The following is a 15,864-nucleotide window of genomic DNA, read 5'->3' as shown; positions in this document are numbered from 1 at the left end:
GAGGTTTGCATCTCCACTCTAGTCTCTCGCTCTGAGTGAAGGGCTGTGAAAGGAGGCTTATCATCAGCCACAGGTGGGTGGCCTTCCTGGGGCCCCCAAACCACAGCACCCCAGAAGCCTTGTCCTAGGGACCTGGGCTATAAGAATTGAGGAATGTCCCCAGAAGACATGACCTTGTTCTTTGTGGTCTCATTGGTAGAGGGAGAACACCCAGCTTCTTCCTCTTTCCTGGGGCAATGAGGTTCTGTTGGTGGGTATTAGCTAAACTCTGAATGGGGGGACAGGATGCGTGATGGAAGGCAGGTCTTTCAGATGGATAAAATGAAATATGCAGAGGTAAGAAGACAGGAATGAAGGGGTGTGTACGTGTGTGTGCATACACACTGAGGCCTGGGGATAGGGTTGGTGGGCTAGACATTGGTAGCAAAGAGTCCAGCTGAGTTAGAGTCTGTATAGCCACCAGGAATTGTAAGACCTAATAATAAAGGGCAATAAGAGGATGGCTGGAAAGTTCTAGAACAATTAAAACTTGGACATGTGTTTCTGGCCCTGGTGGTTGACAGGGGCCTCTCTCCTTCCTGCAGGTCCCCTCTGAAGCAGCTGGGAGCTCAGAAGGCCTTACCACCCCTAAGGAGTGGGCCAGCCAGGAAAGCAATAAGGGATGGCGTGGAGCCTACCCAAGGCCTGAGGAGTGAGCGTAATCCACAGCCCGTCGGACCTGGAGCCTCCAAGTCAGGGGGCTGTACCACCAGGGAGACTCAAGAAGAATCGATGCTTCGGCCCCCAGCGACATGTACACGGTGTAATGACAGGTAATGAACCTGAGGCTCGTCTATCCTTTCTGAATGATATGGCAGGTGGGAGAATACATCAGCCTGCAGGAGACATAAAATGTCAACCCTTGGGAAGATAACTATGCAAACAACGCACAGTAAGGCCTGATAAGATGATAGATGGATGCTTTATAGTTATTAGTTTCTGCCCCGTGCTTGCGGGATCCAGGCACCGGAAGATTTAGCATCAGGTGGGTTCACTTCCTCTGCCTTATGGGAAGGCCTGATGCTGTTACGGATGCAGCACCTCTGTTTGAGCAACTCAGAGTAACAAACCAAGAAGTCGTTAGTCCCCACCAGCTCCCTTGGGAAGCAGGGAGCTGATGCCAGTGGGGAAACAGAGGCAGTGAGGGGTGCAGGAGCGCTATCATGTATCAGTGGTACCTGAAGGATGGACCTGGAGACCTCACTGGTTGGGAAGCCTTCCAGATTGGTTCTGATTTCTAAAATGACAGGGTGAGGAGATGGGTGGGTATTTCTTGTGAAAAAAGGAAAAGGGTGGTTCCCTCCTTTTGTGGTTTGCTCCTTCCATCCAAGGATGCCGAGGCAAGTAGCAGATGGTCAAGGGTGTCTGGGGAAGGTCATGAGTAGGGTCTGGAGAGCACAGGAGAGGGCTGGCAGACACCCTGGGTCTAGCAGTTGATCCGAGGAAGTCAGCCAAGGCTGGAAGCATTGAGCAGGTCCCCAGAGCCTAGAAGGAAGAGCCCTGAGGCTGGAAGGACAGGCGGCCAGTGGAACTGGAGACCCCAAAGATGAGCTCTGATCGATGGAGGGCCTGTTTCCGTTGGTCATCTGGTCTTCACTGTGTGTGTCATACAGGGTACCACTCTGGCAACTTCCACTGCAGGGAAAACGGCAGGCTGGGGCAGGAGCAAAAATAGCTTGGGGCCTTGGGAAACTGACCAGGGCAGAGGGAGAGGGCCAATGGCCTGGGGCATGAGGCCCAAGGGGGTGTGGCAAATTCCATTCTGGTGCAGGCCAACGTCAGGGTCCACAGGGTCAAGCCAAGGGGTGAGGAGGGGCAGAGTCTTAGGATTTCTGGGTGGCCTTGTTCTAAATCAGGCAGAAAGAATAAGATGAAGGAATCCAGAAAGCTGAGCCCGGCTCTAGGAAATGGATCAGCCACAGGCACCAGGCAGGGCCAGGACTTGGCTTCTTTCTGTATGAGGAGCCAAGGGGAATTGAGCTCTGGGGATCCCAGAAAAGATAGTCAGGGAACTGGCTCTGCCTGGAGGGGGCTGGCTAGGGAGCTGGCAGCTCCACAGGTGCCTGGGGCTAGCTGTGTCCCTCAGTACCCTGGACCCTAGTATACAAGCCCTGGGCTACTCAGACCCCCACCTCTCAGTGGGGCAGTTGGTCCGTGCATTTTAGACCTGACTGGGGACCTGGGAAGGCTGACCCTGTGAGGCCTTGTGGCAGGAGGTGATAGGGTACAGGAGGAAGCAGAAGAGGTTCAGCCCTGCAGGTGGTGGGTGAGGACTTTCATCATGTGTGCGGCCTCAGGAAGTTGAGGGGCAACATACTTCCTGATTAAGGCAAGAGCAAGGGATCGAGTCTATCACAAGGATCTTAAACTAGTTTACTAATATTTACCGAGTACCTATTGTGAACTGGGCGCTGTGCTAGGTGCCAGAAATGCAAAGAATTGTGAGCTGGGCACTGTGCTAGGTGCCAGGAATGCAAAGATGCATGAGGCGAGTCTGCTCCCAGGGGAGGGAGTGTGCAGCAGAGGGGAAAGCAGGGGAGTGGAGACAGAGCCAGGACTCTGGGAGCCTCGGGCTCCTGTCTTCCAAATGGGGACAATACTTTCTTACTCTCAGACTGGTTGGGAGCATTAAATAAAATAAAACGTGCAAAACACTTAGCAAAGCAGCTGGCACCATAATAAGTGATCGATACATTTAGTTTACTTTCATTGTTTGACTCTCCGAGGAACTTACAATCTGGCAGGGGTGGGAGCAAAGAAGCCTGGGAGAAATGCATCCTAATTCCCAGGGCTTCCAATTGCTAATAGGGTTTGAGGCCTGAGCTTTGAAAACCTGGTTATCAGAATTCCTCTGGCCATGGAAAATGTGGTTTAAGGAGGACGTGAACACTCAGAAATGGTGACTGCATGCGAGTGCTTTGGCAGTTGTAGGGCCCGGGAATCCTTTATGGGCACTGAGTAGGATGGAGGCTGGGAGGGGTGGATCCAGGAATTCACAGAAGTGTTGAGACAAGAGGACATTCTCGGAATGCTTGGAGAGTCTTGCCTGCATGGCTTCCAGTGTTGTTCTTGGGAGTGGGGCAGATTGAGGTGGGCACAAATTCGAGGCAAGACTTGGGACCTGGAGCAGGGCTGCCCCAGAGAGGCTGAGCACGAGCCACAGATGAAAGCCATGCATGCGATTTTTCATTTTCTAGTAGCCACATTTAAAAAGGTAAACATAAGCAAGTGAAATTAATTATAATAATGTGTTGCATTGAACTCAACATGTTCAAAGTATTATATCATTGCAACGTGTAATCAATACAAAAATTATTATTAATGAGATAGTTAACATTCTTTTCATACAAAGTCTTTGCAGTTCAGAGTGTATGAGACACTTACGTACATTTCAGTTTGGACCAGCCACATTTCAAGTGCTCAGTAGCCGCATGTGGCTAGTGGCTACTGTATTGGACAGCTCGGGCCTAGAATCTAGAATATCTTGTCAAGGGGTACCTAGATGCCAGGGGTATCCTGGGCTAAATAACAGGATTTACTATTATGTCCTCTTCTTATGACACATCTGTAATGAATCCCTGGGGAAATTGGCTTGAGTAATCAGAGATGTCTTGACTCGCTTGTTCTAGATGGTGACATATGTTCTCTGGAACCAGCCCTGGCTGCCCGTCTCACCAGCTGGGCTCAGGCGCCACCACTTGCTGGTTCTGGGGCTGACCTCAGGCAGTTCCTGAAGCTCTCTGAGCCTCAGAAGCTTCATAACAGTGGAACTAATAATTTCTATCTCGCGGGGCAACTGTGAGGGCTAAATAAAATAATGAATAATTGCTCCGTGACATTCGATGTCAAGAAATAATCCTTTTTATTTTCCTCAGTCAAATGAAAACCAGTTTGAGTTCCCCTACTGGCTAAGTTTGGCTCAAGTTTCCTAGCAGGCGTTTCTGTCATTCTGTCTCTATGCTTCTATTGTATGGGAACGGTGCGGCTTTGCAGGTCAGGACAAATGGGGAGGGGGCGAGGCCTGGACCTTGGCCCAGGGTGGCCGCGGCTACCAGTGGCCTCTCCTTAGCTAGACTTGTGTGGTCATCTGGAGGAGGCAGGCCCTGCAGGCAGCTGGTGCCCCTGTGTCCACTCTACCATAGGGAGTGCTGGGGCCCTAGGCCTTCACCACCAAGGCACTGTGTTCAGTGGAGCAAAGGTTGCTGGCCACCCTGGGACCTGTCACCTAAGCCATCCCAAGTGTCTTGGGACCTACCCAGGGATCCTACTCCAAAAGCTGCATGTCCTTCAACCCCTCTCTCTCCTGTCTCCCAGCCTTGGCCTTTGAAACAAAGATCCATCCCTACGTTCCCTGCCCCCTTTCTTTCCTCAGCCATAAAAATACAGGTAACTCCCCCTTAGGGCCGGGGAGCCCATTGTCTCAGAATATGGCTGCTCTTCACGGGGTAGGGGAGTACATTTTTTGTTATTCTTTGAATGACATCTGTTCCAGTCACTGGCTCCCAACAACAGCGGAAAACAGTAATTGCTCTGTACATTTATTAACATAGCATCCTGACACATGTAGCTGGCGCAGGGTTGGTACTCCAAAAAAACAGGTTCTCCTATGCCCATCCTCATCTGAACAATGGGTTAAATTATTCCTGCCTTCTGGGGTTTTTCTGAGACTCAAATGAGACAGGGGATGTGAAAGTCCTTTGTAAAGCTATGAAATGTTATCGAGACTCTTAATTCCCTACCTGGGGGTGTTTTCTGGTCTGGCAGCTAGGTTGATTCCATTTGGCATCCTGTGGCAGGTTGGGCCACCAAGTGCCGTCTTCTCACCAGCAGGCTCAGCTGCGTGCTCCCACTAGGTGCTCCTCCCAAGAGAGCAAGCGCCTCTGAATCAACCCCTTGTCTCCTCCTGTTCTCCTCTGGGAGAGGGGAACGACCTGTGTGTCAATGGCAGCAGTAGGTTTGAGTTTGGAATCCACCTGGATTATCACGAAAGTTCATAATCCATCCTTCCTGGGCTTAAGGGGAGCCAGGCATGCATTCTAAGGAAGTTCCATAGGTCCTTCTCATCTACCTGGCTTGGGTTGGTGAGGAGTCGGTGATAGGGAAAGAGGCTTGAAGGGACTGTCTAGAGGCAGATCCTGTGTCCTCCAGGCCTGGTGTGGAGGGAGCAGGATAAGGAGGTGCAGGTCGGTGATACAAAGAGTAACAGGGCATCAGCTTCACTGGAATCAGTGCAAAGTCTACAGGACGAGTGGAAGCTCTCTTTCAGGCCTGGGGACTGAAACAGTGTTTTCAAGGTTGGGTCAACATCTGATTGTGTGTGGTTGGGTCAGTGATCCTTGGGGGCTCACCAAAGCAGTCTGTGGGGCCCTGTGTTGCTGCCTCTCTGGACGGGAGTTTCCTCCCCCTGGAGCAGCTGGCTCCTGCTTCCTGCTGCCTCTCCTGGGGCCTGAGCACTCAGGGCTGTCATGAATCCTAAAAGAGTCCCCCAAACCAGTGTCATTGTGACTTAACATCTATTTTAAAAGTTAATCTATGGCCCATTTGGGGGACAGTGAAGAGGGGGTTTCACAAACTCAAGCACATTTAGATAGTCATTTATTCCTGGCTCTTTCTAAGTTTTGCTGTGTGACCCTGCGAAGATCTCTCAACTTCTCCAGGCCTTCATGTTCTTGTCTATAAAACAGGCAGGAGAAAGTAGACTGCAGCGATTTAATCCTGTTGCCAGGTATACACGCATTCGGAAAGTAAGAGGTGCTGTGAATCTTAATCATCAAAGATTTGAGAATATCATGGCAACACCCTTTTCCCCGCCAAATCTAACAGCATGTAATTCTGTTCTTCAAAATTAGCCTCTTTATTGCTTTCTGGGGGCCCACGGGGAACAGCTTCTGATATATCACCTTAAAATTTTGCAGTAGGGAGAGGTGGAAAGCCACATTGCCCTTGACTGACAACCTTCGTATGGGTACTTAACAATTCTAATTTTTCATGAGTCCCCTGATAAAAATAGTGCGCGACTAAAAACAAATACGTTTGTATTTTCTATCTGCTTAATTAGTTTCTAATTTGGGGGTTCTTATTAGCTTAAAATCATCTTGCTGAAATGGTCCTTGGATGATAAAAAATGTGAAAACCACAATCAATTCTGGAAGGATCTTACTATTTAATTATGCTGATTGGAGCACTAGAGACCCCTGGTAAAACGAACCTCTCAGAATAAGCTTGATTTGTATAATTTGGTTTTTAAAAATTTTGGATGCATATTTATCGTGTTCAACTATGTGTTCTTGTTCTGCTTGAGATTCTGACTCATCTCCTAAGAGACAAGGGGAGGGATCCACCTGCTGTTGAGACCCTGGGACTCCAGCTAAGCCCAAGGAGTGGCCGATAGGCCCTGGCCTGAAGGGAGCATTGAGTCCCCAGCTTGTCTGGTCATTTAAAATGTCTTTTCTTTAAAGGAAAAAAAGGAAAGGTCAAAGGTCACCCAGAGACAGGCTAGGAAAGGCTAGGCTGATAGAATTTTGGAGCTCGATAGTAGGAGAGAGTCCCCCATGAAATCCTAGAAAATGGGCAGATCTTGGGTTAGAGATGTATCCAAAACCAAATTCTAGAATGTGATGTAACTTTGGAGACACCGGGAAGATCTAGTTGCTCAAAAAGATATGACCCCCACCATCGAAACCCATGGATCAATATCAGCTTTGGTGTAAGCTAGACGTCCAGATGTAATGTAATAAGGAGGACAGAGCACCACTCATGGCATTTTCTTGCCATAAAGCTGACCTAAATCTGCTCAGGCCTGTAGAGCTAATACCACCTTATACAGGAACTAGGGGAACATGCGAAACACCTCTGTAGGGAGACCACCACCAAATCCAGACCACGAGAATCTCCTAATTTCTCCAACAGGGTGTCAAGGGGGCAATAAAGGGGACATATAGGGGGAATTGTTATATATTAACAGAGTCTTAAGAGACGTACCAACCAAATGCACTCTGTGGGTCTGCACTGAATCCTGTTTCAAGCCCACCTGCTGCAGAAGGATGTATTTGAGAGAAGCAGGGAGAGGAGACCCAGGCTGGGTGTTAGATATTCAGGAAGTAGTGCTAATTTTTTTAGAGTGTGTAATGTCGTGGCAGTGTTACATACTGAAGTATTTACAGATGACATGATTTGATACCTGAGATTTTCTTTAAAATATTTCAGGAAAAAAGGGAGTAAATGAAACAAAACCAGAATGTTGAATATTGTTGAAGCTGGTTTGGTGATTGGTGATGGGTACCTGGGGATTTATTACGCTCTTCTGTTTTTGTATATTTGAAAAGTTCAAGAACAAAAAGGAAAAAGTAATCATAAGAAGAAATGTCCATACTAGCTGGCTGAGCCCCGAAGTTCCATCATTAGAGCTTTATTCATCTAGCTTAAGCCTTTCTTATTCCACAACATACAGCTTCTCCTGGGAGCATGGTTTCCCCTTTAGGAAAGCAGCAGTAGGGCAGTAGAACATTCCCCAGGGCAGGATACTGGAGGTGTCCTATGCAGAAGGGTTCCAGGTAAGTTAAGTTTGGAGAAGGTTGCATTGAACTAAGCCAAGCAGGTTTCTTCAGAGCCTTGGTTATGCTAATACACACTGTGCGTCTTGGATGGGAGTGGGCTATAGCAATGCAGTGTTCCCCAAAATTATTTGTCATGTGCTTCGAAGGAGGTAGAAACCTCCAGTCCCTCTAAGGAAAGTCAGAGTAGGGTCAGGGTCAGAAGCCTGGGTTCCAGAGCTGTTTCTGTTTATTAACTAGTCATTGGGCAATGACTCAAACTTTCAGTTTTTTTAATTTGTAAAATGAGCCTAATATTACCTGCTACCTGCCTTACAAGAATATGGAAGGGCTTCGTACAGTGTAAAGCCCAAGACCAAAGGTTACATTGTGTGATTATTATTTGGTGCCGTTTTCTGAAACTTGGTCCACACACATTTGCTTGGAGGCTCATGGCTCTGTATACAGGTGTAGTCTAATATCACCCAAAGTATGGACTATTATGGGTGTCACATGCTTAAAAGATACAGAGGTAGTAAAAACAAGTTCTCTCCCCTTTGGGAGCTCACGATGGAAGTGGAAAGGCAATAAGAATAAAGGGTGATGAGGACTAGCAAAGCCATCTAGCCCTAGGGATAAATGAAAGGTTCAGATTCAGAGGAAAAAGGGTTTGCTCTTGGCTGGGGTGGTCTGCGAAGGCCCCCTAGAAGAGGTGGCACTTGACCTGGGCCTTGAAGCCCAGGGGAGGCTTTGGACAGGCCATCCCTTGTTGGTTATGGATCACTCAGTTGGAATACTTCGCGGCCTCCTGCCTCCACACGCCCACATTCTGCAGCTGAGCACATAAACCTTGTTTGGATTACAGTATTATCTGACTTGGGGGCCCAAGTCCTCCCTCTCCGGAACTGGGGTCGATGCTCCCCCTGCTGGGCCCTCCCAGCCACTCCCATCCTCTCCTCCTCTCTGTCTCCACCCTCGTTTCCGCCTTGCCACCAGAGCCTAGAGAAGCTGGGATTACTCATCCCGTCCATACTCACTCACTTCTGCCCTTTCTTTTAAGTCAAAAAAAAAAAAAAAAAAAAAGGGGTATAAACCACAGAAACAAAACAATAAATTATGACTCAGAGACACCCAGCCTTCATGTGGAAATGTTTATTAGCACCATCAAATCATACCTTAGGGCAGTGAGAGAAGACAACCTGAGTGGAAATCTTGGAAAAGGTCGGCAGTAGTTTGTAAAGCAGAGCTGAAGGGGTTTGAGGCACTCCTGGGAGCTGGCCTGGTTTCTTGGGGACAGACCCCTCGAGGGGTCTGCAGAGAGTTATTCAGGATGTGAACGGGTCGAAGGCACTTGTTCTATTAGAGCCCACACTTTAATTTGCACAGCAGAAATAAAAGAAAAGCCCCTAGAAAAGGATGGGGCTGTGGTGCATGCTTCAAGTCACCAGGGGGGCCAGCTCGGTGCCACACGAGGATTCAAAGACAAGCTGGACACATGCCTTGTCCTCAGGAGTTCTGCGTGGACAGAGCTCAGCCCACTCCTGGCACATTGTAAGGCTCAGTAAGCTGTTGTCAGTACTGATAATTTGGGAAAGGACTTCCCAGTGCCTGGCACAAAGTCGGCCCCCACTGTGGACTTGCACAGCAACCGCATACCTCGGCTTTGGGCTCAGAGAGCCCTGGTGTTGAGTTCTGGCTCTGCCACTTTGGGCAGGCGACTTAGTTTCCCTAAGTCTCAGCATCCTCAGGTGTAGGATGGGGTGACCCCCCCCCGCCGGGATGGTTGGGAGGACGAAATGATGTAGAGAGAGCTCTTGGCCCTTGTAGGCCCTCAACAACTTCCAGTTTTCTTCTCTTCCCTGTCTGCCACTGATAAGTAATAAGACATCGGACAAGCTGCCCCGAGCCTCAGTTTTCTTACCTGTTAAATGGAAATAATTAGATACCCTGTCCTACTGTGGCATCATTTAACTATGAAGAGAGAGTTTAATGGGCAATATATAAAAACACTTCAAGGAGTATAAAGAGTTAGTCAAACATTTAATAAAAGTATTCCTGTGTATTCACATATACAAACCCAGACATACAAACCATGCTCAGAAGATGAAATTCAGAGCGGCAAAATGTGTCCACAGTGAGGTGCAGGTGGTCCCGGAGGAAGAGATGGAGCGCCTGCCTCTAGACTGGTTTGTATTGTGCTTTTTGGCTGCTTCACTTTTCCAGAGGCCGTTTGTCCACTCTTCTGGGCCAGCTGCCTCTGGCAGAGTGGGTGTGGGAGAAGCCCAGGGCCGGGTGCCCAGATCTGGCGTCCTGCTCCCCCTCTGAAACTGCCCTGTGTGACCCTGAGCAAGTCACGTAGCTGCTTCCTCAGACACAAAATGAGGGTTACAGACCGCCGGCCACAGGACAGCAAGAGGATCCAACAGGACGATGAGTTAAAGCCTTTCTAAGTTGTAATGCAGTGACCAGCTGGAAGAGGCCACCGTCTTTATAAATCAGCCACGCGTTCTGGGCCCTGGAACAAAAGACTTAATAACACTTGTTAATTGATTAATATGCATCCTGCCATTTCAGCTGCTTTTGGGGAGATAGTGGAGATTATTTTTATATTAGAGAGACACTGCTTCACGAAGCCTCCCCTGGCCCTGATCCTCCATTGCTTTTCTGAGGCAGAGGGTGTGTCTTCTCCCACCCTGGTGGGTGACAGTCAGGCAGCCATCCATTTACCCACTTATTCTAATTCACTTTGTAACTCAGCACTCACTCTGGGCTTTGATTTACAGTTAATGGCTCATCTTTAAATGAACACTTGTCTGGAATCTTCCATCAGTCAATGGTGGTGGCATGCCAGGTAATGAGTCTTGGAGTGCCAAGTCTACTTTTATTTTTGGCCAGTATTTCCCCTACCAGCCATATAAAGAACCCTCCACAACTATACACTCATTTTACTTTCAGGTCACATGGCATACTGGAAACAGCACAGGGCTGATCAGGAGATAGGAGCTCTCAGTCCAGCTTTGCCCTTAACTTACTGTGTGATGCCAACCAAGAAAGTCATTCGACCTCTCTGGGCCTCAGTTTCTCACCTGCCAGATGGCACAGGGTTGGGAGGAGAGTTCTTCCCCTGAGTCTCTGACTTAGCACACCAGCCCAACGAGGTATGCAATGAATGAGAGAGATCTGTGTTTGGATTCCAAAAATAATAACTACTTCATATAAGAAAAAATTAAAACAACGTAGAAATGTTTAACTGAGAAAGTGAAAGACCTGTGATAACCCTCCCCCTCCGACCGCTGAGGTCATCACTGTCAGCAATTCAGAGAATTGTTATATCCGTATCACTGTCTATATCTATATTGTTACCATGGATCTGGAAAAATATATCCATATTACACAAAGATGGGATCAAGCTATATATTATGTTCTGCAGTTTATGTTTTTACTTAATATCTTTTAGATATTAAGTAAATCTTTTAAAAAACTACTCAAACACATTGCTCTAATTTTATAAAATATGGTTTTCTAGAATACGGATATAATTTACTAACAGGCTAGAGTTAATTTCACCTCCTCAATGGACATCTGGGTGGTGGCAGTACATTTTAATGGATTTGATGTTTGGCCCCTCCCTCTTACTCCGGGAGCAGGTCAGAGAGGAGCCTGGGAAGGGAAGAGCATGTTTACAGGCTGAAGCTGCCATCCTTAGCCGAGGGTGCTGCCCTCTGACCTCTCCAGGATTCTTCTCCAACAAGTACTGTGGCTGAGCAATGCTGGGGCACAGGACACTGCCCCCTAGAACTGGGGGCACCAGGGCCAAGCCGGGAACACAGTGAGGCAGGCCCAGGGGGTCACGGGAGCTGTGTGTCAGAGTGTGCTGGGCATGCAGGTGTCTGAGAATGTGAACACTGTGCTTAGTACAGTTTGGTTGCTCCTGGAACCACAGACTGTCGGGAACAGGGATAACGGTGAGTCAGGGCTGAGTCGGGGAGCAGACATGGGCACAGCCTTCCAGGTACGGGCAGGCCTTAATTGACGCTGGCCTGGCGCAGGCCCCAGCCCTTCAGCCCTCCCTGCCAGTGACAAGGCAGGGAGGCCAGGCCACTGTGGCCAGCCTGAGCAGGCTGCCCATCCATACTCTGTTCCCTGACTCCTCCTGGCCAGAGGCTGGTGACGCACCCTCCACTTCTGGGCCCACGTGACTGTGGGACCCCAGGTGTGGCACTGTTAACATCCATGTACAAAGAGGGCAGAAGGAAGAAATTTTTGGCTCTTGTGCCTAGAATTATTTCCTGTTTCCTCTTTCCTCTTATGTTTAATTGAATTAGAATTTTTGAGTAGGTAAAGCGTTTATACGATTCAAAAATCAAAATGACATACAAAGGTGTATGCCGAGATTTCTCACTCTCACCTCTGTCCCCTTCTACCCCATCCCTGCCCCCTGTCTCCCCCATAGGCAACCATTTATATTACAGTCATGAGTTGTTTAATAATGGGGACACATTCTGAGAAATGGGTTGATAGGTGATTTCGTCATTGTGCGAACATCATAGAGTGTACTTACACAAACCTAGGTGGTATAGCCTACTACACACCCAGGCTATATGGTACTAATCTTGTGGGACCACCATCGTATATGCAATCTGTCCTTTACCGAAACGTCATTATGGGGTGTGTGACTGTACTTTCTGGTCTATTTTTCCAGTTTTTCTTTATGCTAAAATGGAGAAATTTGGGGGGCCGGCCCGGTGGCACAAGTGGTTAAGTGCGCACGCTCCGCTGTGGCGGCCCAGGGTCCGCCGGTTTGGATCCCGGGCGCGCACTGACACACCACTTGGCAAGCCATGCTGTGGCGGCGTCCCATATAAAGTGGAGGAAGATGGGCACAGATGTTAGCACAGGGCCAGTCTTCCTCAGCAAAAAAAAAAGAGGAGGATTGGCAGATGTTAGCACAGGGCTGATCTTACTCACACACACACACACACACACAAAATTAAAAAAAAAAAAAATAAATAAATTAAAAGGGCCGGCCCCATGGCTTAGGTTAACTGCACGCACTCCCCTGCTGGCGGCCCGGGGTTCGGATCCCAGGTGTGCACCGACACACAGCTTCTCTGGCCATGCTGAGGCCGCGTCCCACATACAGCAACTAGAAGGATGTGAAACTATGACACACAACTATCTACTGGGGCTTTGGGGGAAAATAAATAAATAAAATTTTAAAAAATAAATAAAATAAAAAAATAAAATGGAGAAATTTGAATATATATTCTTAGTTTACCACTTTACTATTCACAAGATAGCCTCTGTGTACTCTATTCTGCACCTTGCATTTTTATTTCCTGAAATATATATCCTTGAAATCTCTCCATATCAGTACCTAGAGCACTGACTCACTTTTTTCATAGATGTGTAGTATTCCACTGTACACATGGGCAGAGATTTTTTTAACCAGCCTCCTGTAGAGGGACACTTGGGTCGTTTCCAGTTTTTTGCTATTAAAAACAATTTTGAAATCTGATGTCAGTGTGAGCTGTTTTGTTGCATGTGTGTGTTTTATTTCTTTTTTAAAAATTCATTTTGTGTGTATATCCATGTGTTTTAAATTACAAACTGCACCAAATGTTTTCCAGAAGTAGGCAGAGTGGGCATTATCTATAGACAGAGATGTGAGCAGGACTTGTTCCCAGATTCCTATGCCTTGTTCCCCTGTCCTCTAGGTGACTCTGTCCACCAGCCCCCTAGCATTCCATAGTCACCAAAACGCCTGCCAAGATGCAATGTCCTTTGCCCACCAACCTGGGCTGTAGGAAATAGTTCTCACTCCCATTTTGTCCTATGATTTCAGTGAAGACACACGAATCCTGGGCCCTGGAGATCTGGAATCTCTAGAAAGGTTTCCCTGGGCCTGAATGCAGTGCTAGAAGCAGTGTGGCCTGGACTAGTGAGAGGACGTGGATTCCAGCCCCAGATCTGCCAGTGATGAGCTGGCTGACCCTGCACAAGTCCCTTCCCTCATCCATCACACGGGTGACTGAGTGGCCTGAGGTCCTTTCCCACCCTGACCTTCTGTGGTTCTAGGCGCCACCAAATGGTGTTAAGTACAGTTTTAAAATCCCTAGGCCCTGGATAGCGATCAAGTGTCACTTTCTCAACAAGGGGCCTGTGCTGGTGTTTCCTCGACTCCCCAGGCAGCTGGAGAGATTTCTTAACGTGAAATCAGAGCTTTGATGAAGCAGGCTTGTACGTGGTAATAAAATGATGCCCGTGTGCAGATTCCCATCACTTGTAAGTACATTCATTTGGCAACAGATTTGTGAAGCCCTTTCATTGCTAGTGCATGAAAAAGGGATATTTCACACATGTTTCACATTAGCACCATGATTTAGCTTCTGAGTGAATAAGAATCAACGCAGTAGCCAACTGCCACCTGAGATCCCATTTATATTGTATTACAGGCTGCACGGCCCCACCTTTGACTGCAATCTTGTCAGACCTCAGAAGGTGATAGTAACAATAACTTGCATTTTCATTATGTGGGCTCTTTCCTGGGGGCTTGGCCGCCTGCATGTGTATCTTCTTTGTGGTCTGTCTGTTCCAATCCAGGGTGTGCCCTAAGTCGGTGGGGGCCTCACACTGAGCCTCACCCTAGGAAAGAGGTCTCGGCACCATTTATCAATTAATCGATTGGTAGATCAATTCAGTCCAAGGTTGTTGTGCTCGGCACCCCTCAAATGCAATGTGCCCACACGGACCTCCTGACCTGGGCTCCACACCCTGGGCCCCGTCCTCCTGTGAACAGCACTGCTGTCCACTCTGTCCACCAGGCCTCCTGCTACAGCCCCACCCGCTCCCCTGCTCTGCGTGTCTGCCTTCTCTCTGCTCCCCCTGTCGTCCCGCAGCCCAGATCACCCTCCCCTGGACCAGCCCTCCCTGCGTTTGCTCTTGCCGCCCCACCCCCACTCCCATCTTCAGACGGCACACAGTAGTTGCTCTGGTATATGTGCTCATCTGATCATGTCGCTTCCTGATGTAAACCCTCTAATGGCCTCTAGCGGCTTCTAGGTTAAAGGTAGACATTCTTACCAGGGCCCACAGGTCCTGCCCACTCATCAGCTTCCTCCTGCACCCTCTTCCTTTGGTTTCTAGAACAAGCAGTGCTCTTTCTGCCTCGGGCAGGTGCACACCGCTCTCTCTGTGCGCCAGCTCCCCTCGCCATTGCAGGGTTAACCTCTGTGCACCCGTCAGAGCGCAGCTAGGCTGTCCCTTCCCTGACCCATGGGCTGGGTCAGGCCCCCTGTTAGCCCTTATCATGGTAGTAAATAAACGTCTAACCGGCTATTTAATATCTGCCTCCTCACCAGAGGGTAGACTCCAGTCTCACTGACAGCTGGATCCTGGCACAGCACTTAGGACACAGGAGGAGCATAATGCATGTGGGAAGGTGTGAGCAAGCTGTGTCCTGGAGGGAGGGGCAGGGGAACACAGAATACAGGATGCCCAGTGAACATTCTTCATGGAGCAACAACATCAAAAGAATGGCAAAGTCATGAACCGCAAAGGACTTCAGAGGTGGTCTCAGGCTCAAGCCCCTCTTTTAAGGAGGAAGTACAGAACTGTGGGCAAGACCATGGGCTCTGAGGTCAGACGGCCTCTCTTCTTGCTGTGTGCTCTTGAGCAAATTGACTAACCTCTCTGAGTCTCAATTTCCTCATCTGTAAAATAGAGACAATACCTTTTCCAGAAAAACACTGTGAGGATTAAATGAGAAAAATGTTATGAAAATTAAATGAGAACATCCATGCAAAGCGCTTAGCACAGTGCCGGCCCTGAGCACATATTGGCCATTATTGTTATTACAGAGGATGACACTGAAGCCCAGAGAGGTTAGGCTTCCTGACCAGGATCACACAGTTACTAATGCACACCTTGGTTTTCTGTACTGGCCGCTGGACTGAACTGTCTCCAGAAGTGCTGGCACAGTCCTCGCCTTCCAGAGGTCCCTGGTCGTGTTGGTACAGCACAGTGGTTTTAACCGGAGAGATTTTACATACTCCCCCAACCTCCAGGGGGCATTTGGTGATGTCTGTAGATATTTTTTATTGTCACAGATGTGGGGAGGGGGGGGTACCACTGGCATGCAGTGGGTAGAGGCCATGGATGCTGCTACACATCCTACAATGCACAGGACCTCCCTCCCCAACAAAGAAGCCCAAAAGGGCATAGTGCTGAGGTTGAGAAATCCTGCTCTTGTGTTTACAGGAGGGCCCTGGACAAACTAAGTTGTCTAAAAACT

At 48.5% G+C, this 15,864-nt stretch overlaps 1 protein-coding gene across 1 annotated transcript in view; it reads left to right on the top strand.

Annotated features, from left to right (window-relative positions):
• The first annotated feature begins 650 nt into the window (after positions 1-650).
• Positions 651-15,864, top strand: part of ZBTB7C (zinc finger and BTB domain containing 7C) — a 284,962-nt gene continuing 269,748 nt past the window's right edge. Inside the window, exon 1 of the mRNA XM_004422517.3 lies at positions 651-812. The gene's annotated coding sequence lies outside the window, so the exon portion shown is untranslated. The remainder of the gene's footprint in view (positions 813-15,864) is intronic.

The sequence above is a fragment of the Ceratotherium simum genome, chromosome 14, assembly GCF_057802395.1.
Source record: "Ceratotherium simum simum isolate JZ-2026a chromosome 14, ASM5780239v1, whole genome shotgun sequence".
Lineage (NCBI taxonomy): Eukaryota > Metazoa > Chordata > Mammalia > Perissodactyla > Rhinocerotidae > Ceratotherium > Ceratotherium simum.
Note: the sequence above shows the minus strand (reverse complement) of the source record. Positions and strands in the feature narration are given on the sequence as shown.